Consider the following 8730-nt stretch of genomic DNA (forward strand, 5'->3'; position numbering starts at 1 on the left):
TGCTGTTCACATGATGTCATTCTGTGTATATTCCTTCATTTACTACTGGTGAGTCATTATTATCGTAGCTAATAGAAGGAGGATTATCTCTTTATTAAATCAAAGGCACGGCATTTTGTTGGTTGTGCTTTGCTTCCTTGATTTTTAACCCTTTAAATTGGATGTGTCAAGATTTTTCAGCACAGGCTGTTGTTGGTGAGAGGCACAGAGCTTCTGCTAGAAAGTCACCACAAAGACCTCAGGGAAATTCCTGTTAATTCCTCACCAGAGACCATACAGGATGACCATGATAGAGCAAGTCAGAGCCAAAACAGTGTAAGAGTCTTTGAGAGCCTGGGTATTGGCTTCTTACCTTTTTTAATTCATAAATTAAAATGTCACCTTTTTAATTCATAGAAGAATATTGATCTCTACCCCAACATCGGTGCTTATAATGATAGCTGTGATTATAGTATATTGCAAAGAAAGCAGTAGAAGTCATGAGGTATTTATATAAATTAAAGAATCAGTATTGTGAGAAAAGACCTGCAGGAAACAGGACTACCTTCCTGGGAAGATGAAGAAATGCAACTCTGTAGTTTAGAAAGGCAAATGTTTATCATAATATTTTCTGAGGAACTGCTCTCATGCAATACAAGTTTTTTCAGAGGCTGCAGAGCTATGAAAAGTTAAAAGATCAGCTAGAGAAATTAATGTCTGCATTTACTACATGAACTATTCAGAAACCAGCATTTCTTCTAATAGGAAATTTCAGCATTTAGAATTTGTTTTCATCCTCAATTGAAATTTCAGTTCTCCCCCACAACCCAGCACTTCTAAGACTTCCCAAGTTTCAGAATTAGCTAAACCTTTTTATTACAATCATATAGAAACTAAGAAATCTACTAATGCAACTTTATGGTATTAAATATCTATCCTTGTAACCTTAGTATAAAAATTAAAATCTAGACCTCAAAATTATGGAGTCAAACCAAAATACTTCAACTTCATAAGATTCCTCTCAAAGCAGCCAAGATGCTTCTTTTTAATTTTTCTGTGGAAAATTTTTCCAAAACTGATGCCCACCCTGGAGAAACATATAAATTTTACCAAAAATGCATTTATCAGTAGAAAGCTGCTCTGTAAAAAAGAATTTCAAAGAGTTCTATTTACTCTAAACAGTGATCATTGCTTCGATAGAAACAAAAGCCGCCCATTTGCATTATGGCAAGGAGAATGATTCCAGAACCAGCTTCTAGACCTGTGATATCTCTTTGCAGCAAAGTCTCATGAGGGGCTGGTAAGAAAGGCCTTAAAGAGCCTGTCATCAATCCTGGCTTTCTCTGCTTTAAAGCAGAAGATGCCAAGCCAGCCACCACCTCAGAGGAAACAGCAGCTGCAGGTAGAGTGCACAAGAGTGAATGAAATCTTCCCAGCACATTTCCTCCTCTTATCTCCCCTGTCACCCATTATCAGACAGCAGATTACAGTAAAGAACACAAGGCTGAAACACAATTATCCATGGACATGCTGGAGGGCTCACAGATCTGCTAATGTTACTAACAAGCCAAGTCCCCCATTGCAGAACACATCAGCACTCCAGACGGAGGCTTAACTGTTAATGAAACCTAAATCTCAGCGCCAGAGATAAATTTCAAGCTTCTCACGGCTTAACCCTGGAAGCCAATACATCACAGAAACTTTTAAGAATTACCTAAAGAACAAGCAGTGTTGGTAAGCCACCATAATTAAATCTTAGCTGGTTTCACATCTGAGGACTCTAAGCGGCAAGAAATTGTCATTGGAATTACATCTTATGATTTTGTTTCTGCTTGTCACAATCCACCATTAAAATACTGCAACAATGGGATCAGGACTAGGGTATCAATGCTTTTAACAAGAAGGAATATGCTTTTGGATTCACAATCCTAACACAGCAACCAGGGTTAATCTGGTGCTGAGAAAGTCAACAGCTTTACAGACATGGGTCCTTCATACAGCACCACTTATGTAACCAGAAGCACAGAAATCTATTGCAAAGTTATGCTATTATAGTATTCTTTTCTGGTAATGACACTGTTTGGAAAGAGATGCTTATCTTCAAATAAGTATGTCCCATTTTCAGAGGAGCATAAGCTAAATGGCAAAAGACTGGGGGAAATAAGGAATTCTTATTCCAAAATGATTATCCAGGCATAGATCTGAAATGGGATAACTATAGTGGTACAGACAAGGTTTAAGACAAGCACAGACAAGATTTATGAAACACCTTGGGCACAGGCCACAAAATACCAGGAGGATTAGTGTCCAGACCTTGAACTTGACTCAATATTCTTGGAAAGGACAATTTGGAATTCTCATTGTAGCAGCTACTGAGGAAGTATATTAGAGACAATGCAGTCAACAACAAAATCTCTGTCCTTCAGCACTCCAGATGTACAACAGGGATACTCAGTGGGGATAAGAGACATTGTGCATCTCACCACGTGTTATAAAAGCTTTTTGTCAGTAGTTTCTGTTTATATTGGAACTACATAAAGATCAGTAAGAAACTTGGTTTATTACAGAACCACTTACAAAGAGAGCTTGATAGAAACATGCCAGTAAACTAAAAAGATGCTTTGTTTTCATTGACAAATCAACTGCACTGCACTGAAAGAACATCACACAATCATCACTCTTGTGTTTACTAATCATGAGGAGCATTTTCCCCCAATCTCCTTATTTTATATATAAACGTAAAGATTTGTATGGCTGACTACAAAATGTACTAAAACACAAGCTTCCCCTGACCCAAGCTGCTCCCCACTAGAGGGGAGAGAAGAGCAGTTGCTTTGGCTAAATGCATGAAACATAACAAAATCAAAACCACAGTCAGGAGAGTAACATACAATTCTAAATGGAACTTGAAAACTTGAGAAGTCATTTAAGGGAACCACATTAAATGCTAAATGTTTAATGGGACCCATGTGTCTCAGGCAGAGAAAGAGAGTGAGAGAAATGCAACAGAGGAAATCAAGGAGACAATATGTCTGTGCGACTTGTTCTAATTAGGGGCACAGTGCTGGTGAGGATCATTCATTATAATTTAGTTAAATCTTTAGCATGGCAAAGGCACCTCTGTAGAGTGGTATAAAACCAAAGACCCCCAGTCATAAAGTGAGTTAAGGCCCATAGAATAGAGGTTAATTTCAGTCATTTGTGACTGCTAAAGGCAGTCCATCCCAGGAATACCAGCACTTCTTTCCTGCCGCAGCGCCGTGCTCCAGCTCGCAGATGTCTGCAAATTTGGCATGTGGGGGGTGGTACTGGGGAGGGCAGTGGTGCGTTGTCTCCAACTTGTCTGTCACTGAACTGAGTGGATCTGTTTCTTTTAGCAGGGGTGGGAAAGGAGTTCAAAGAAAGAATCAAAACAATCCATCCATCCAAGCTTTGGAATATCTGAACTGAGCCCAAATATCACCAAGCACTTCCCAATCTCTGCTTTGAAACAGGAGAACGGATGATGATTTGCAGCAGTTTGGGATGATTTACACACACACAGCATGTGTAACACTGCAGTGTTATTTTAAAACTTACAAAGCATCATAAGAGCAAGTGGGGGTCAGGTTCAGGTTTGTGACACCAGCTTGGCTTGTTGCACACCAGAGCAGCAGAACCAGCTTCCCCACAGCAAATCAGGGGCACAGGAGACCTAATTCACATTGCATTTGCTATTGTGTATTTTAGGAGTAATTCTGTTTAAATATGGGTCAGATTCTTAGCTGGTGTAAAGCAGCTGAGCTGCCTGCATTCCAGTGCAGATAAACTAATTCACACCAGCTGAAGGCTGGGCCAGTGGAATTACATTGCTGTAAATCCAGCGCCAGATCAGAACGGTGTTAACCTGTGTTAGCGCTGGTGGAACTGAGAACAGAATTTAACCCACAACATTTTGACACCATTCCAAATATTTGTAAAACCCATAATAATTTTAAGTGTAAATGTGCCAAATTCACCCTGGTGTCATTCAGAGTCCAAAAAAACTACACCCTAGGGATAAATTTGGCTCTGCATATTTAATCTGAGTACACGGCATCATCCCAGCAAGGAAATCAAATGAGCAATAAACATAAGTTTGCTGTTAAATGTTGTCTCCTTGCTCCTCAGCTTCCTAGTACGCTTTGTTTTTGGAGCTTATTTAAACGAGCAGTTTATGGTTTGATCAAGTCCTAAACAGGAAACCTAAAGGGTTTGTAAAACATTGAGTGTTCTAATTACAACTGACCTAAAAAAACCCTACATTGTGGCAATCTTCATTTCTATTATACCTGCTGTTCCTGTGATGGGATTGTTTTCTAGTGGTTAACAAAGACATCAGGGAGTCAGGATTCTTGAGGTCTAACTCTCAGTTTTGCCATGGACTTGTTGTGTGGGCTTGGGGGAATTATTTAAGTTCTCTGTGCTTGAGTTCACTTATATGGTGTGGGACAATTAATGATCACCAAAGGGCTCTGGGTTCCTCAGATGGAAACAGAAGGGGTAGTGTTCAGAAGTATGACAGGAATGCCTTCCCCTTTTCTATGTGATATTACAGTAACACACTAATCAAATTACACCATAAAACAGCCATAATAAACGTTACAGTACCATAAAAATAACAATACTAGTCCTAAGACATAAAGATAATAATACAGAGTTATTTTTAAAGCTGCCCATTACCACGTTGCCAGGCACCTCATACACAAATCAGAGTGCATCTCCAACCAAAATTGCTTTGGATACTAGTGGAAGTCCACTGAATTCCAGAGAGACCATGCCCAGGCCACGCCAATTGATGTGGCACTGCTCAAATTACAGGGAATTTTAGCAATTTTCACCAGAGAAAGTCCTGGCCACTTACACAACTTCTTTTCAGACCTCAGCAATAATAAATTATGATAAAGCATGCTGGGAAAAAAAAGGGAAATTGAAAGCCTAGATGAATTGCCTTTTCCTGACTCCAGAGCTCAAACCCCTACAAAGCTTCTGAAGCAATAGTTTGGGGAAGTGCTCCTCATTGCCCTCTCCCTCAAATACCCTAAACATCATTTTCCTTCCATTTATGTTGGTGTGAGATGGCAAGACTCATTTTATCAGGGATTGAAGAAATCATGTCAAAAAATGAGAACAATCCAGGTTGCTGATTCTCAGTTTAGGTTTTTTCCCCAGTCTCTCCCAGTATGAAGGTTTCCAGCTCAAGCTGGCAGCACCTGCCCAGGACAAGGAGCACAGGACAGGGTCACCATGCCAGAGGGGGAACTGAGTGCTCAGTAACAGACTGAAGAGCCTGGCCTTTTGTTGCATCTGCCAGTGACTTAATGCAGGCTCTTGGACAAGGCACAGCACAGGCTATTTTAAACCAGCTCTGTCTCCGTGTGCCTTTGAAAGAGGGATTATGAGGACTAATGTTCGTGGAGTATTTCAGTGATGGACACCAGTACATGAGGTGTGACTTTCCACTAACAGCCACCAACTCACCACTTCACACTTCTGTGACTCCAGGTGCCAGTGTTTCCCCAGTTTCAGGCAGAAATCCTATGCTTCTTGGCTGATGATGTTAATTTTTAACAAATAATAAAAGGAATGGCATGGGCTTTTCCAGGAATTGTTAGATAATATTTAGGATACGTATTTGTGCTGATTTCACATTAATTGATATTTAGTAAGGAGACAAAAAATCACCCACAGAAATTACATATACAATATTAAACTGCCTAAACATCACTGGAGTGGATGGTTAGATACCAGTCTCAGGTTCATCCATTGGTGTATGTAGACCAAAATGTTCACCTGCTGCCTGAATTGCAAAATAGAAAAATTTGAACTGGAAACTATTGAATTTTAACTGACTTGATAATAAAAGTGATTTCAGTACAATAAAATCTCACAAACCTCTCTCATGAGGGGCAAAGTAGGTAGCATCAGCATGATCTCTGTGATTCTAAACAGCACAAGCACCAGGGACTAGGAGGAGTCAATTTATCTGGCTACTCCTTAACAGAGTAGAGGGAGGACATAAAAACTGAATTACTTAAAGCTCCCTTTTCCACATGAAGGGAATATGCACTAAAAAAGTTTTAAAGTTGGTTCATTGGGTAGTAGATCACTGTTTCAAGAAGTCAATTTAATTTTTAGGTTTCCTGTCAGGCTACTGAAAAGTAGCTTCTGTCTGTATGTCTCCAAATCTCCCACTGGTATAGATTTAATTCTGAACATTCCAACTGCCTATGTGTTTCAGACAGAAGAGGAAAATAACACGATTAGCATTAGTTGACCACTCTTTCTATCTCCCCATTATGAAGAAAAAAGAATTGTGCAGTAAAAGAGCCAGATGAATGCTTCCATGTGTTTGAAAGAACTGGGCTGGCTGCTCCACGAGGAACACGGGGCTGTGACCTCAGCAGGCACTGCCCTTGTCCTTCACAAGGAGAGCAGGGCAGGCCCCAGGCACCACCAGCCTCAGCCACATGAGGCAAGTCCCTGGTGACAAGGCTGAGTTGAGAAGTCACGTCAGGATCAGCTCTGGTGACAGTGACCAGCGCCAGGCGCTGTCCTGTCCACGAGTCCAAGACCAAGCAGAGAAAACAATCTGCAAGGCAAGGCCACCGTGGGAGCCACAGCCAGACAGAGCCACAACAGAGCTGCAAAGAGGCACCTCAACAGCTTTGGCTAAACAAGAGCTAAAAGCCCAGAGCTGAGCTTAAATAGAGCTCCTATAATAGGTGCAGTGTGAGGAGACAACAGGTAAAGGGCATTGGTGCCCACAGGGCCTTAAAACAAAGAACATCTGTCATTTTTTTGCTAGCAGAATAAACAGAAATTAGAGATCAAAGAAAAACAAGATTAGAAGTTTTGTGCTGGGGAAAAAAAAAAAGTATGGGTTTTTTTCCACTTAAAATTTAGAATATTCAGTGATACTTTTCAACTCCACAAGTGGCTAAGGAACAGCAAAAAAATATCTCATGTTGCTCATAAGTCCTGGTATTAAAGTTGTAAGAAATCCATAACCAATTATTCTGAATTAAAAATAAATCACTAACATCCATGAAACTGTATTTTTAAAACAATCTCTTTCTGAAGTGGGAAAGGAGAAGAATTGTACTGGCTCCTGTGATAAAAGGCATGCATTGGTCAGTGGCCTCTGAACTCAGTGTGGGGCTTCTTGTGTAACTCCTGCAAGATTGGGAATTGTCCTGAACTTTCAGCTCAGTTCCTCATCATGGTTCATCAAGAATCTGGTTTAGAATAAGAGAAGAACATCAAGGGAAGGAATTACAAGTCCTAAAAGAGAGAAGTTGTGAATGAAGATTATAAAGCTGCAATGTAAAAACATCAACACACACAGAGTGTGAAGAGTGAGATCTGAACCACACCAGAAAAAATGTGTTTTCCAGTGTGCAAAAGAATCCAAGTAACATTTTCCATCTTGGCTGCTGTCAGTGAGACACTCAGTCAATATACAAAGTGATTCAATATCCCAAACATCTGAGAAGAGTGGAAATCACTAAAAACAGGTCACTCCAGACTCTGATGCCTCACCACAGTGGGAACCTCACTTTAGGTGTGGCCCCTGGAGTTACATGTGCACACTCAGAGCACAGGCAGGAGGTTTTCTCGCCTCTTACAACTATGGAGAATACACAAACCCCCAGCATGGCTGATCGAAGCTTCTGCCCAGCTAAATACCATTCCTTTTAGTAAGACCTTGCTCCCTCACAAGGCTTGGAAACACTTTATACACATATATGAAAACTGAGGTATGAGGAAAACTCAGAGCTGTAGAATGGCTTGAGTTGGAATGCTATGATTTAACCATTTTTAGACATTATGAAAGTACCCAAACTGGAAATACAGCTTAGGCACTTCCATTGGCGAGCTCTAACCAAAGAAAGGCTGAGATGACCCCTTCAGTCTCTTTTCAGCTATTTAATCTTTTATTTCTGACCATCACCTTTTGGGGCTGATGGTGTAACGCTGTGCCATCACCACTCGGGAAGATGGAATGGTTCTAGTTTTCAGTTCTGGGTCCAAAGTAGATTTCAAATGCAGGACAAACAGCACTGCCCATGGAACAGTCACCACTGTTCCATCTTACAACACAAGATTTGCCTGGGCAGGCCAGAATAAAGTGCCAGTGCTCTGTCTGATAAGGCAGGGTGTGTGGTGTGTCATGCAAAGGGCTGAGAGTCCCCAGGCCTCGCTCCAGCCCTGCGGAGGACACGCTGCCCGAGCCAAAGCTGCACCATCCCTCTTTTTGTTCTCTGTAGATTGGCTGATCCTCCCCCTGAAATCCAAGGGAGTCTGAAAGCATTTAACAGCCTCACAAAGATATGTCATGCGATCTAACATTCTGAGCACAGAACTGGGAGCCAGGAGCTTTTAATGGTGCCTGTAGGAATTGGAGCCAAATCACTTAACCTCTTTGCTTCTCGGCTTCTCATCCATAAAAAGAAAACTATGCTCATGCTGCTGGCTGGGGTTTTATGAGAGTTAATTCATAGACCTGTATGGAAAATGACTCCTCCTCTGCCGCAGAAATGCAAACTTTGTGTTAAAAAAAAATTAAATATGAGTAATTTCAACAGAAACTAAGAGCAGACAGAATTTTAAAATTTTGGCTAAATTGCTCTTGAGGGAAACACATTTCTTCTGCAAAAGCAGATCTCCATTGTGAGAAATATGTTTTTGGGGCTTTCTTTGTGGTTTTTTGTTGTTTGGTGGTGGTGATGG

The sequence above is a fragment of the Parus major genome, chromosome 18 (assembly GCF_001522545.3).
Source record: "Parus major isolate Abel chromosome 18, Parus_major1.1, whole genome shotgun sequence".
Lineage (NCBI taxonomy): Eukaryota > Metazoa > Chordata > Aves > Passeriformes > Paridae > Parus > Parus major.